This window comes from Triticum urartu, chromosome 7, assembly GCF_003073215.2.
Source record: "Triticum urartu cultivar G1812 chromosome 7, Tu2.1, whole genome shotgun sequence".
NCBI classification, from domain to species: domain Eukaryota; kingdom Viridiplantae; phylum Streptophyta; class Magnoliopsida; order Poales; family Poaceae; genus Triticum; species Triticum urartu.
The window spans coordinates 388,518,427-388,533,848 of record NC_053028.1 but is presented as its reverse complement, the minus strand read 5'-3'; the positions used below and the strand labels follow the sequence as shown (position 1 = coordinate 388,533,848).

General features: G+C 53.8%; 1 long non-coding RNA gene across 1 annotated transcript; it reads right to left on the bottom strand.

Annotated features, from left to right (window-relative positions):
* Positions 1 to 2,964: 2,964 nt before the first annotated feature.
* On the bottom strand, positions 2,965 to 3,995 carry LOC125523174. Its single transcript, XR_007290131.1, has 2 exons — positions 3,920 to 3,995; positions 2,965 to 3,119 (listed from the first exon to the last, which is right to left on the bottom strand). It is a non-coding gene; the product is annotated as an uncharacterized LOC125523174 (long non-coding RNA).
* Between the last annotated feature and the right edge of the window lie 11,427 nt (positions 3,996 to 15,422).

Here is a 15,422-nt window from a genome sequence, read left to right as displayed (position 1 = left end):
GGAGTTCTTCATGGAGGTTCTACATGGTGGTTTGTCAAGGATTCTTTTCATCTCTTCATTGTGCCCTATCAATCATTGTTTTCGGTGGCAGAATTTCACCTCAAATTTTGGGATGTTTTCCTTAAGCCCACATCAAGCTTACTCTTTTCGTTGCTGGTTTTCCAACAACTCCATTCGAGCCTTCTCCTAAATATGCTTTTTCAAGCTCAGTTGAGGTAGAAGATGTTGTTTTCTTCTCCATTCTTTCATTCCAATGATCTATCTTCTATTCTTGCTTCTAGAGGTGTTGTGTTGTTGCTCTCTTCTCTCATCATTTCGAATTGTGAGGATCATGTTCTTTTCGTGCTTATCCATTTAACCGGAGTGTTGTGCCCTCTGCTCAAGTTCTTTTCATCTTATCAAGTTTCGTATCACTTTTCAACCGGAGTGCTGCCCGAATTTGTTCTTCGTTGTTCCTCTTTCCTAACGGAGTGTTTTCAACTTCGGTCAGCTCTGTTGTATTCCTTCTTTTAAGTTGTTCAACCTCTCAAGGTTCTTTGGTTTCACTTATTTGTCAAAGAAGCAACTTTGTTTTACCTCTTCATCTTCCGTTTTCCCTCCGGTGCCATCCTAGATCTCGGGACGAGATCCTCTCGTAGTGGTGGAATGTTGTAACGCCCCAGATACAACTTTCCATATTTGTAACTCCAACTCTTGCCTTTTCCAGAGATGCGATATGAGATTCCCTTCGTGGTTGGGTTTTGTCTTTGTTTTGCATTTTGTTCATGTCATGCATTTCATATCATGTCATCATGTGCATCTCATTTGCATACGTGTACGTCTCATGCATCCAAGCATTTCCCCCGTTGTCCGTTTTGCAATCCGACACTCCTACGTCCTCCGGCACCCCTTTTGTCTCTTTTCATGTGCAGGTGTTAAACTTTCTCGGAATGGACCGAGATTTGCCAAGCGGCCTTGGTACACCACCGGTAGACCGCCTGTAGAGTTTCGTGCCATTTGAAGTCCGTTTGATACTCCAACGGTTAACCGGGGAACCGTAAAGGCCTCGTGTGTGTTGCAGCCCAACACCCTTATAAAGTGGCCCAATAACCCATCCAAACCCCCTCCATCCTCTCGGCCGGTCGATCACAATCGCGTGGTCGAAAACTACACCTTGTTTGGACACTCCTACCTCCTCCTACCTATAAATATGTGTCTCCCTCCGAATTTTTTCGCGCAGTACAAACCCTAGCACCACTCCCCTCGCGCCGCCGGACGTTTCTTCCTCCCGCGCCGGACATGTCCAACCTCCACGTCGCCCGAACCAATCCGGGGATGGCACGTCACCCCGCCGCCGCTCTCCACCAACCGTAGCGTGCCACCTCGCCCGCGCCCGCGCCCTCTCTCTCTTCCCCGCCGCCAGGCCCGCCGTGGCCTGGGTCGGGCCCTCCCGGCCCGCGCGCCCGAGCCGGCCACCCGACGCCGCCCGCCCGCGTGTGCCGCCCATCCTGCCGCCGCCGACCGCCCGTCTCTGCCACGGCTCCGCGTCCCTGCGCCGCCGGACTCCCTCGCCGCCTCGCCTGCTCCGCCGCGCCGCCAGCACACGCCGGCGCGCGCCACCGCCGCCTTGCCTTCGCTCGCCGCCGTTACTCCTCCCCAGCGCCTCCCCGCGCGCCCTTCGCCGGTGACCGGCCGGATCCGCCCAACCCCGACCTCTTCGACCACTCTCCGGCGCCGCCCCGCGTCCACATCGCCGGAGAAGCCGCCTGCGTCACCGTTGACCTCGGAAACCCTAGATCCGGAGGTCCAAAATTCTATCCAAGTCTTTTTCTGCTATACTTTTAGCCCCTGTTCATCATGTCATAACTTCTCATCCGTAGCTCCATTTTGCGCGTGTGATATATCAAAATGTTCATCATGATGTGCTCTTCTTTTTGTTCCATTGTGTCATGCTTGTTTGAGTCCATCTTAATGCCCAAATGACTGATGCAAGAGTGCTATAAAATGTTAATTCCTGTTACTTAGCAGTTTATGAGCATTTGTCATTTTTGCTACATTTATTGTGTGCTGCATATGGGCATGAGCTCTACATGTGTTTTGGGCTATGCCATGCCATCTTTACAGTGTTGTAGGCCATGTATTTTTGTGATCTTTTTGGTGACTAGCACATGCATGCAAAGTAGCTCCCGTGATATTGCTGATTTCAGGGACTTAGAATTTCACTAAGTCATTTCCCTACTGTTACTTTTACTAGTTGACCCGTTGCGCCAAATGGCGCAGAGACCCGCTAAAGCCATGTTGTCGATGAAAATAGTTTCATTTTGCAAGAACATATTTGATACTGGTAATAAAAAGCCCATGTGTTAAGTCATGCTATATTGAAAATATGTTTATCACGCTGAGAAGTCTGAGTTTGAAAAAAAATCATATTTCTATAACATGCATAGACCAACTAAGGAAGTATTTTTTAAAAGTTAAAAATATCGTTATCACCATGAGAAATCTGAGTTTGAAAAAAAGCATGTTTGTATAATATTAGACTTGTTTGTGTGGCCCATCCGGAGTCGGGCTTGCATCTCCTTTCCTATTATTAAGGATTTCTCTGCATACATGGTTACACAAATGGACCGTTACACCAAACAACACAATGTCTATTTCAAACACGAATTTTTTTGAAAATTAAATTAAGTTTTAGCACGGAGGAACAGTCCAGACTTGAAACAGCGGATGCAACCACTTTACAAATTCAAACTCTTTAGCAACCATTTGTGATTATGATGTCTAATGGAACAAGGTGTCAATTTAGAATAAAGAGTTATTTGAAATGTGTTTCATTCGTTCTTTACAAAGTGCTAGATACAATTTCACTGAAAATAAGAATTTTCAAGCTCATTTAAAAAGGTATTTTCATGCATACAAACCATAACTAAACAACGTGAATGTAAATATATATGACTGAGTCATACTTCCTAATACAAAAGCAAGTAGGTAGGCCTGTTTTAGAGATTGTGGTAAATTACAGTTCATTATTACACGCAAAATGTTTTTGCTTCGGAGCAGAACACTGATATCTTTGTCTTCATATCCTTTTCTTCTCAGAGTTGGAGTGTGATGCCTTGCTCCTATTCATGGCTCTTGACCTACAGTTTTTGAACAAACTAAATTAGTTATTTATTCAATGGGAAATCTGAAGTGGGGATTACTTCGCCAATATCGTTAGCAAGTTTATGAGGGAAAAGAAAGCAATGTAACTTCCAAAAGCAAAGGTAACAATGAAGTACATACTATAGATGGGAAAGTAGGAACGTGAGCTGCGACATGTTTCAGAAAAATGGTCGAGGTTCCCTGATCCTAATGATATGAGCTGCGATTATTTTGTCATGGACTCATGGCTGTATATAAATTTCACAAGCAACATCCCATATGTGACAACCTACCTTCGACCACAAAGCTATATAATCTATATAATGGTGAAAAATGGAGCTTTCGATAACCTGCATACCTATTTTTCCTAAAGCAAAGCTAAGAATGAAGTACACAGTATTTTAACTGGAAAAGTAGGAAAATTAAATCATATACTCTGAAACATATTGCAGAAAGAGAAGTGTGAAGCACACTTCCTTGAAATTTGAACATAAGCGGACATATATTTTTGTTGAGCCTGCTATATATCTATGGGGAAGCATGGATAAGAAAAGATAGAAATTTAGAAAATGTATGCAAATTCACATATATTTTTCTAAACTTCCATGGAAATGTGTTGGTCCACTTGGTCTATCAGGTTAGTGTATTTCAAAAAAGCAAGTCAGTCAGCTAATAGTTTGGATAAAACCTCTATAGATAGTAGAAAACAACTTCCAATGATTCAACTGTACATACTAAAAAGTTCGCCAGGAAATGAGACGAGCCAGCAAAATACACTAAGTTACAGAAGAAGCACCTGAAATACAATAGTGGCAGTTAGTTTGGCAAGAAACCTGCATATATTTGAGTGCAATTCACATCCTCTAGGCCATCCCTCACAGTGACGACCCAACGTATTTGTTGTACCGGGAGCGCCTATCAGCCTCAGTATCATGCGGTAGTTACCTTGCATCGCAGTTTGACATATGGCACATACACCCGTTCTTCTAGGAGTGGTTTCTCTTCTATAGCTTCTTGGGCTGTTCAGTTTGCTGCGTTCAAGATTCTCATTGAACTATGTTGTATTGAGATCCAAATGTAGGCTCATCCAGGCTTCTACTACTACCCATCCCTGCACGATGATGGGCGTATCCGTTTTCCTATTATTGATCCGGTGAGTGATAGTCCTTCTAGCGACCTTTCCCGCTATATCACTGCTAGCTATCTTCTGACTTACGAGCTGGCCTGAGAGCTGACTTGTGCTCGTACTGCTTTGGTCGCCACTAGGTCCAGTTTCCTTCCACCTTGCATAGGGTTTACCCCCGTTATTCCCCGAGCTTCTAGCTTGCGAGCTACCCAGGTTACCCCTCCGAGTAACTCGGGCACCTCGACAGTGACTCCCCATGGGTCCCCTGCCGAGTGGGCTTCACTTCTCGCTACTCCCGCAGCCCCAATGCTCCAGACTCATCCAACACCCGCCCTTGAGGAAGAGCCCTCGAGGCAGCGTCATCGTGTTACTTTTAACCCGGAGGTTTCCATTAATGTCGTTAGTTCAGAATTCGAGTCCGGGTCAGGGGAGGACCCAGCAGGACCAGCAGAGCAGTAAATCACCAGAGTATCCGAGATTGTAATGATGCTTGGGTGTATGAATGTAGTCGTACCTGTCATGATGTTTCCTTTCATGTATGAGTGTAGTCGTACCTATCATGACGTTTCCTTTCATGTATGAGTGTAGTCATGCCTGTCATGATGTTTCCTTTCATGTATGAGTCTATGTATAATTATGTTGGAACCTTTCTCCATTATTTCTCGCCTGGGTTTCTTGTCGATTCTTTTCGGGCTTTGTCGCTTGCTTTTACTCCGAGTTCATGGATGTTTCTCATCTTGATGCTTCATATTGGAAACATAAATAGGATGACATGAGGATGTAGCAGCAGTCAGGCGGGTGAGATACTCCTATTCGTCGCTCCGCCCGAAAAGCAGTGATGCAGAGCATCCTACGATCATCCCCATCTACACTCGAGCATACGCCTTTGGACCTAAGGTGAACTCGCTCCTTTCCGAATCTACCCTTTCCACATGTAAGACATGGATGCTACTTCAAGCGCGGACCTTGTGCATACTCAGGTACACCTGAGTATACCATGGAGAGCCCAAGGACCAAGGCCAAGTGTGTGCGGGAGCGAAGGAAGGAGAAGGAAGAAGAGCCAGCTGCTACAATGGCCAGACATCCGGCCCCAGCCTGGACATCCGGCCCGACCCTCGAAAATCCGGCCCTTCCTATCCAGAGAGCTCCGGAAGCGACCTCGACAGCCCGGACATCCGGCACCATGCCCCGGACATCCGGCTCCTCCCGAAGACCCGGACATCCGGCCCCTTCGCTCGGAAATCCGGCCCCTCATCACAGAATGCAACTGAAGCCAGCCAAGTTCAGCCCAGACATCCGGCCAGAGGCCCGGACATCAGACTCTTCACGAGCCACTGGACATCCGGCCCCCAGCCCGGACATCCGGCACCTACCTGTGCACAGAGATCAGGCCAAGGGCCCATGTACCACCTCTCTCACTTACTCCTTCGTCGGCTAGCACTATATATAGACCCCCTCCTCCTAGTTAGGGTTAGCAAAGGATTAGCTCATTTGTGAGACAGAGCTTTGCTCATCCACTTGATATCTTTCTCCATTGGAGTTCACGACCTCTTCAGAGAAGATCCCCCAAGTGGATTCAAGACCTCTTCCGAGAAGATCCCCCAAGTGGATTGAAGACCCACCACGGGAAGATCCCTCGCGAATTCAAGGCCTCCTCACGGAGATGAACTAGTTACCTCTTTGTATCATCCTTTGTTGAGTTTGGATCGTCTATCTCCTTGTGTTTCGAGGATCTAGCATATGTGTGACCGAATCTTATTGGTTTGACAGATTCTCTCGTGTTTCCCCTCGAGTTTTCCCCTCGTGTTCTTCGTGTTCATGTTGTGTTAGAGCAAGGTTTGACTGAATCTTATTGGATCAGAGCAAGGGTGATCACGAATTTAGAGCCCCTACCCCTTGTTTTCTAGCCTTCTTTTGTTTGATTTCGTCCTAATTTCGAAAATCCCCACCAAAAATAGCCCCCAATTTTTTTGCGATTTGTTAGTGTGATGTTGTGTTACTAGTGGATCTATCTTTCCGCCAACTTTCCCCACTTTCCATCCTTGAAATCCATCAAATTTCACCCCCAAAATCATCAATTTCCGCCCCCAAAATCGAGTTCCTCGAGTTCATCCTCGGATTTGGAGCCCGAAGATCGGGCACGTAACCCCGGACATCTGGCCCGTAGGCCCGGACATCCGGCTCCTGGAGCACAAATTGCGCGCGGTTCTTGTCGGTGTTCTGGGAACATGGGTCCCCAGACTTGCCTGCCTGCGGCCCACGGCGTGGCTGGGCTGGCAGGGCTGTCTGGCCCATCTTCATCGATGAGGTATTCAAGACCCTCGTGAGGGGCCAAGCCTCATGAGGCGGACGAGGCAAGACCTCCTCAGGAGTGGCCTCGCCAGGCAGGCTCACGAGGGGCGGAGAGATCAAGGCAAGGCAAACCTCGCAAGGTCCTCGTTACGTGAGCCATGATGATCGAGGCTAGGCGGTCACCAGCGCGTAGTGTCCTTGCTTCCTCTTTGGTGCCAAGGGGGAAAGCGCAGGCGCGGAGTACTAAGGCATCAAGTAAAGGTTTCCATATTGGTGCAATGAGACCAAGACCAGCAGGACAGCAAGACGGAGGTCACCATTGAGCCCAAGACGGCGTTACCACCAGAGCCTTTTGCAGGCGAAGACTACTTTTGTCAGGATAAGCTGTACTAGCTGTCCCCTTTCAAATTGGCCGTTGTTGGATCCCTTCCCGCTCAATATTTGAGGAGAGGACCAGGGCCCATATAAGTAGAACTAGCCACAATAGTAGAGAGAGAATGGAATCGGGGAGAGAAAAGAGAAAACTCATTCAGGGGCATCTCACCCACACAAGTTCGCCAAGCACAGGAACACCTCAATCTCAGGAGGCTGTTCTCCCCCTTGTACTATTCATCATCAGCCCAAGAGGCAATCCACCACCACCACACTGGAGTAGGGTATTACAACACACCGGTGGCCCGAACCAGTATAAATCTTGTGTCTTTGTCTTGTGAGTTCATCGAGTTCATCCTTGAGATCTTAGCGAGCTAGGGCGTGGATAGATAGGGAGAAAACCATCGCGCACACCCCAGTGTTCGAACCTCGATGGTTTTGCCAGAACCCGTGATCCGACATTTGGCGCGCCAGGTAGGGGAGCGCCGAAGCTTCCTTCCATCGCTCCGCGTCTTGTTGCTCTGTCGTCTCCATGGCAGACACGCGCCGCGCTCGTGCTGATCGCCGGGCCGCCCTCGCCACCCGCGTCGCTCAAACGGCTCCCATCGGCGGGCCACCTCATCGTTCCTCGTCGCCTACCTCTAACGCCGCCACCGGCCCGGCGGGGAACGAGCAGCAAGCATCCTCGCTGCACCCATCAGTGTAGTGGGACGGCCGCACCGCCACTCCATCGCTGACCCCGGCCAGTTCTTCTTCACATGCACGTGGCCCTCCCATGGACGCACGGGCCACGCTCCTCATGGCGCACGAGCTCCTGCGCTACCGACCGGTCGACAACCTCTACGAGGAATGGCTCGACCGCATCGCTGAGCTCGTCCGCGCCGCAGGGGGCTCCCCTGCGCCGTCCCTCTTTCCGCCTCGCCCTCCGCCATCTACGGGCGAAGTAGCTCACGGAGCGCCTCCACCATCTCTGCCCCAAGATGGCACCCTAGCGCCAAGGCGCGCGGCTCCACGACGCGACCCGCCGCGTCCCGCGCCCGCGCGTGAAGAAAGAAGCTGTCAAGAAGTCCCTCGACCGCAAGAAAACGCTCCGCCGCTCCTCACGCCACCGTGCCAAGACTGGCTGCGGCGGCAAGACCGCGCGCCACCTATAGCGGCAGGACGCGGACCCCATCAAGACCAAGCTCCACCCCCATGTCGGGCCCGGTGACCACAACCGGTTGCCGCGCTTTCACCACCGAGCTGCGTAGCGTCGCCTGTCCGGGCAAGTTCAAGCCGGATCTACCTCCTCGCTACGACGGCACCCCTGACCCCGCGGAGTTCTTGTAGCTCTACGAGATGAGCATTGAAGCGGCCAACGGCGATGAGAAAGTTATGGCAAACTGGTTTCCCGTGGCTCTCAAGGATGGCGCCCGCTCCTGGCTCCTGAACCTGCCACCAGGCTCAAGCTCTTCCTGGGAAGAGATTCGCAACCGCTTCGTCACCAACTTCCAGGGCACTCGCGACCGCCCGCCGGCTGCGGGTGACCTGCGCCGCATCAGGCAGCAACCGGGAGAGACCCACCAGAAGTACATCCAGCGCTTCAATAACGTCGACCTCAAGATCCCCAAGGTGATGGACGAGGCCATCATCTCTGCGTTCTCTGATGGCATCCATGACATCAAGATGAAGGAAGATCTCGCTATGCACGAGGAGTTTTGCACGTCCTTGGAGTTGTTCAACCTGGCTACCAAGTGCGCAAGGGCTGAGGAGGGGCGCCTCTCCCTCCTCGAGCTCCCAGCCGCAGACCCAGAGGAGAAGAAAGCCAAGGACAAGGACGTGAAGCGCAAGGGAGCAGCCGTGCTCGCAGAGAAACCAGACACCAAGCGTGGTAGAGACCAACCAGAGTCATCCAAGAGCAGCCGTCCGTTCTGCGCCTTCCACAACCTGAATACCCACAACACCAGCGACTGTCAAGAGCTCAGAGCCATTCGCGAAGGACGCTTCGGTCGATGCCCCGAGCGCGGCGAACGGGGCTACGGCCGAGGAGGAGGACGTGGCGGTGGATGCTGGGACGACTGTGGCCTGCGCCAGGAGTGGCGCGGCCGGCGTCGTGAGGACCGCTGGCAGGATTAGCCTTGCGAGGGCACCTGGAGGGATCAGCCTCGTGAGGATCGTCCTCAAGGCAACACCGGACTCCCTCCGCTGCCACCACCGCCAAGAAGGAATGACGAACACCATCAATACGAGGGGGCTGGGGGCTTCCAGGAGCCGCGTGCTATCACCTGCATCTTGGGCGGAGCCCAGGCCCCAGCCTCGCAGCGTATCTTCAAGCAGTTTGCTCGTGAAGTGAATGCAGTCCTCCCCAAGCTCGAAGCCACACGCCCGCTCAGATGGTCCCAGTGCCCCATCATGTTCAACTCGGCAGATCAGCTCAAGTGCGCAGATTCTGCTGGCGCCCTCCCGATGCTTTGCTCCCAAGTCATCAGCAATGTGAAAGTTACGAAGACCCTCATCGACGGCGGCGCAGGGCTCAACGTCCTGTCCGTTGAAATGTTCGACAACCTCCAAGTGCCATATGACCAGCTTCGGCCTACCAAGCCTTTATCAGGAGTGACCGACGGTTCCACCACAGTGATAGGGCAGGTCCACCTCCCTATCACCTTCGGGGAACGCAAGACCTACCGCACCGAGCTCATTGACTTTGACGTCGCGCACATCCGTCTGCCGTACAATGCCATCCTCGGGTATCCAGCCCTGACCAAGTTCATGGCGGTGACCCATCACGGCTACAATATCCTCAAGATGCCAGGAAGCAGCGGGATCATCACGGTCCCATGTGAAGAAAGAGATGCGGTGTCCTCCCTTGAGCATGCCTTCCAAGCTACAGCAATCGACGACCCTGACAGCAAGGGCGAGGGCCCTCCTAAGGTCATCCCCAAGAAGAAGAAGCAGTTGAGTTGTGCAGGACCTCAGGAGGGTGGCGTCACAACCGGAGCCTCGTTAGGATCAGCGCCCGCTCCTGGGGCGCCTCCCTCCATTGCATAGGAAGGCGCGCCCGGCGCCCTTCTCGGGCAGGGCTCGGGGGCTTTCTTCTGGAAGGCCTCAGACCTTGCCCACATCATGAGGGAGGTGCTTGGGCACCACTTGGAGGTGTGCTTCACGTCACGTTTCCCTCAGGAGGGCACAGGGCAAGGATCGCCCACCATTCAGGAGTTCATCACCAAGACCACCCAGAAATTGCAAGACGCAAGGGCCATGCGCGGCGACTATCGCTCACGAGGCGCAGCTTCCCATCCAGGCGAGGATGCCGAGCTGCGCGTCTGCATCGATGTTCCAGGGCTCAACAGGGCCGCTTCTCAGGAGCTTTGTTGGCCTTCGCGCGTGGGACACTGCGAGGGCCCACCGCACAGCTACATTCGCATGCCCTTCGGCCTACCAAGCATCTCGTCCGCCTACCAGCGCAACTTGCGACGCATCCTAGCGGCTCAGGAGGCCAGGCACCACGCCGTCCTGATGGAGATGGAGACGGTCCTCAAGGAATCACCTGAGCCCCCAGAGCCTCCTGAGGCTCAGGGCCCCGGTGGCTCATGAGGAGCAACCCCTTCGCTGCGCACCTTCAGCCGCCCCAACTCTCCTTCGTCAACATAACCAGGTGAAATTTTCCAAGTTCATTTAGCTGGGAGCGCTCCTTGGGCTGCATCATTCCCAGGCCGCGTGGGTCCGTCCATGTGGCATGTATCCCTTTTTATGTCTTCAGTTTACCTTGTTGGGAGCGCCCCTCGGGCAACATCATCCCCAAGCCGCTCGGGCCTGACCCAGTGGCACGTATCTCCCATGCACTTATTTAAGCCTGCTACTCTCATGTTTGATCTACATATGATTACTACCTGCTCAATCGTCGCCTCCCACGGGGCCTCCTCATGCCGGCACGATGCTGGTGCACGGGTCCATCCCTGCCACGTTGAAAAACCTGAGCGGTCGAGCTCTGGCTCGTGGCACGCCTCGCGCACGTCACCTTACCGGGCCCTCAGTGCCTTCACCCCCTCGCGGAGCAACCAGCAGCAAGATGGTAACCATAACGGCAGATCATGTTCTTCCTTGTGCTGGCTCACAGGAATCTCAGGAGGATAACACCAGGCGGCACCGCGAGCCCCCTCCTCTTCCAAGTAATCTGCTTGCACGTTAAAAGGGGGCTCCTGAGCATAGCGACTCAGGAGCTCTTACTGGCTTTCCAGCCCTGACCCCCTGGCCTTGGCCACGACACACGACCTGGCATACTAGCGGCGGCTGAGCTCACTCGAGGGCCGGGTCCTGAGGACGTAGAGCACAAAGGAGAGCATAGGAAAGGGGAAAGCTCACATGGGCCTGACCTAGCTACGCTGTGGATGTTCACGCACAGGTCTGGCGCATCATGAAGAATCGACCTCAGACCGCCAAGATAAGTCACGAGCTCAGATCAAATAATCATTGGAACATCGGGGACACGCTCGCGACAGCCCTGTTGCGGCAACGTCGCCTCCCTTTCTTATCTTACCATGGTTGCTTGAGCGCTAAAGGGGACCCCCTGAGCATCGCGCCTCAGGAGCTCTTACTGGACTTCGGGCCGCTCACCTCCTAGCCTTGACCACGGCACGTGACCTGACATACCAGCGACGGCTGAAGCTTGCCTGGGGACCAGGACCTGACAGCATAGAGCAACAAGCTGTCGCGAGATTGGAAAGGGAAGACCGAGCCTAAACATGACTTGCACTCACAAGGCTTCCATAATTGGGATAATATTAACAAAAGACATTGCAGACTCTTTAAACGCCCCCACGGGGTACTTCTCGATTCCTCGCAGGGAACAAAAGACGAGAACCTAGGAGAATCCTATCTACACACCCCCGCGGCCGACGCCATCATCAACAGTGGGCCGCAGGAGGCCGGCGCCAACCCCATCCAGATCAGCGACGACGGCGGCCGGACTTTGCGGCCCTGCTCAGGGCGCGGCGAGAGCTCGGGGGCACGTAGCTGTCGTCGCTCGTCTCTGGAGTTTCATAAAGCTCGGGAGAACCGCTGGACTCCCAAGAGTCGCTGCTGCTGGAGCAGCCGCGAGTGGGGCGCGCCTCATCCTGGTGCTCACCTTCGGGGAAACACTCCAAACGGCGACCCTCCGTGTCGAAGACCTTGAAGAAAAGCATGGAGGCGCCGTCATACTCGAAGTGGATCGCGAGGGCGCCCTCCGCACGGCAAACCCACACGACCTCGCCCCAGCCACGGGTCATGAAGATCTTCCCGCTGGAGACTGCTTCAACCTATGCTCCGGTCGCCGGAGCGTCGCAGTCATCATGCTACAACCAGAGTTCGAGAGGCCCCCTCGGCGGCAGCACGTCAGAGAAGAAGCGCGGGAAGTGGATCCAGGAGCTTGGGGGCATCACCGCCCACAGCACGAGCTCCCGTGAGGAGCCCGCGACGTGGACTCCAGGAGCGACGGCACTCGTCGCCGCAGCGTGTCGACCTTGGCCGCAGTGCGTGCACCGATGCTCGTTGCTCCTTCCTCCCGAGCCCCTAGCTTGGGTGTGCAAGGGCAGTGGATACCCAGGAGGAGGCCGCTCAGACCAAGGCCTCGTCACCACCTGCATTGTCGCAGCGTCGCGACGGTGGACCGACCCCTTCTTCGGCGGAAGCAGCGCTGGCATGTCGAGGGGAATCTTTCCCTTCTCGTCAGCTGAGAACCTTCGGATCGGCGCCATTGGAGTCGGTGGTGGAGCAGAGGAGGAAGAAGCAGGCGGAATGGGAAGAAGTGGGGGACGGGGGCTCCGCCCCCTTCCTCATTTATAGTAGGAGAACGCCAACCAGCGCCCCCCCATGATCACAGTAATGATGGTTTTCCTTGCATGTCGCACGGACTTGTCAATTTGGGCAGTTGCCGATGCAGCATGGGGAAGCGGAGACGCCCACGTCCAATCAACAACCACGCGTCAACCGAGGCCGCAGGCTTTTGGGGCCCGCGGCACTCCGCGCTTGATCTTTGGCTTCGCCTCGAAGCCAAGCCCGAGCGCGCCTTGGGCCCGGGGGCTATTGTCGGCGTTCTGGGAACGGGGGTCCCCAGACTTGCCTGCCTGCGGCCCACGGCGTGTGTCGGTGTCAAAACCGGCAGATCTTGGGTAGGGGGTCCCGAACTGTGCATCTAGGCGGATGGTAACAGGAGACAAGGGACACAGTGTTTTTACCCAGGTTCGGGCCCTCTCGATGGAGGTAAAACCCTACTCCTGCTTGATTAATATTGATGATATGGGTAGTACAAGAGTAGATCTACCACGAGATCAAAGAGGCTAAACCCTAGAAGCTAGCCTATGGGATGATTGTCCTTTTTTCTATGGACTAAAACCCTCCGGTTTATATAGACACCGGAGAGGGCTAGGGTTACACAGAGTCGGTTACAATGGGAGGAGATCTACATATCCGTATTGCCAAGCTTGCCTTCCACGTCAAGGAAAGTCCCATCCGGACATGGGACGAAGTATTCAATCTTGTATCTTCATAGTCCGAGAGTCCGACCAAAGGTTATAGTCCGGCTATCCGGACACCCCCTAATCTAGGACTCCCTCAGTAGCCCCTGAACCAGGCTTCAATGACGAAGAGTCTGGCGCACAGATTGTCTTCGGCATTGCAAGCGGGTTCCTCCTCCGAATACTTCATAGAAGATTTTGAACACAAGGACAGTGTCCGGCTCTGCAAAATAAGTTCCACATACTGTCGTAGAGAGAATAATATTTACACAAATCTAATCTGCTGACGTATTCCGTAGCGTGTCACCATGCCACAGCCAAGCCTTTATTTGAACCGTTTTTACTGTCCCACCTCAGCGCGTTTTGCGAGGCGGTTTCCTTGGCACGTCTTGTCGAAGCAGAGATCGTGTCCCCCTTTATTTACGGGATTCTCATCAATACGGACGTGGGTAACCCAACCGCGCCACTGATTACGGCGCTTGGGAGATAAGCGAGTTTTACCAGGCTGGTGGGGACGCATAGTTTCGTCCGCCCATATAAGGGGATAAGGATCTGCCTTTCCATCCACGCCTTCTTCCTCCTTTGCTCATCCATTTTCGCGCACTCAAGCTCCAGCGCCCAAGTCCGCATTCCCCACCTCAACCTTCTCCAGCCATGTCCGGAGCGGGAGGCAAGTGGATGGTCTCCTCCGTTACAGAGGGACACATCAAGAAGCTGAGGAAAGTCGGATACTTGTCTGACGACATCGCGCACCGGCTCCCAGACGAGGGGTAGCTCATCCCCACCCCCAGGCCCCATGAGAGGGTGGTGTTCCTCACCCATTTCCTCCGTGGACTAGGCTTCCCTCTCCACCCATTTGTCCAGGGACTCATGTTCTACTACGGCCTGGACTTCCACGATCTGGCCCCGAACTTCATCCTCAACATCTCGGTGTTCATCGTCGTGTGCGAGGCCTTCCTCTGCATCCAGCCCCATTTCAGCCTATGGCTGAAGACCTTCAATGTCAAGCCGAAGGTAGTGGGCGGCCGCCAGGCAGAGTGCGGAGGCGCCATGGTGGGCAAGATGCCCAACATCCTATGGCTCGAGGGCTCCTTCGTGGAGACCATGAAGGGGTGGCAATTGGGGTGGTTTTACATCACCGAGCCGCATGACCCTGAATGGGTCACAGTCCCCGAGTTCCGATCCGGAATCCCTACGCGGCTCACCTCCTGGAAAGAGAAGGGCCTGCCGTGGGGTAAAAAAGGAGAGCTGGCCAGACTCCAAACATGCATCCAAAACCTAGTGAGCAAGAAGCTCAAACTTGTTAACGTAGTCCAGGTCATGCTCATCCGCCGGATCCTCCCGTGCCAACAACGGGATTTCAGCTTGTGGGAGTTCAACCCGGCCCAGCACCGAACTCTGAGCAGGCTCTTCGACACAACGTACGAAGATGCCTAGAAGGTGCTATTCAAGGGCGCCGAGGCTCCCGCATCCGCTACCGAGGATCGCGGATTCAGCGCGCAGCGTCAAGCCAACGCGGTAAGCTGTTTTTACCTCTTACAGGATATTTGTCTTTCATAGTTTGACTCTATGCAGGATCTAAGCCCCCATGCCTTTGACATGACTGGCAGAGGGCGGCCGAACAGATCAACTGTCCAGCTCCTTTGCCTGAAGACCCAGCGGACGCCCGCTTGGTGGAGCTGCTGGCTCCGGCACCTTACATGGTGCCGGAGAAGAAGGCCAAGAAGAAGGCCACGAGAACCCAGAAGAGTTCCCGGCGCCCGGTGGAGTTGGACTCATCGTCCGATGACTCCGAGGCGCACTCCTCCCACGAAGACGAGGAGGAGGAAAGAGAGGTTTCTTCCCCAGCAGGGGGAGAAAAGAAAAGGAAGGTCGCCCCGACTGGGGAGGCCGGAGGGTCCAAGAAAGGGAGGACCCTCCCTACAGACTACTCCACCAACGCCGACGACGGCGAAGAGGAGTGGCCGCTCAGGGCCAAGCCCCTGGCAAAATCGTAAGTATTCGGATACCCAAGTGACTCATGGCGTTCCTTTATT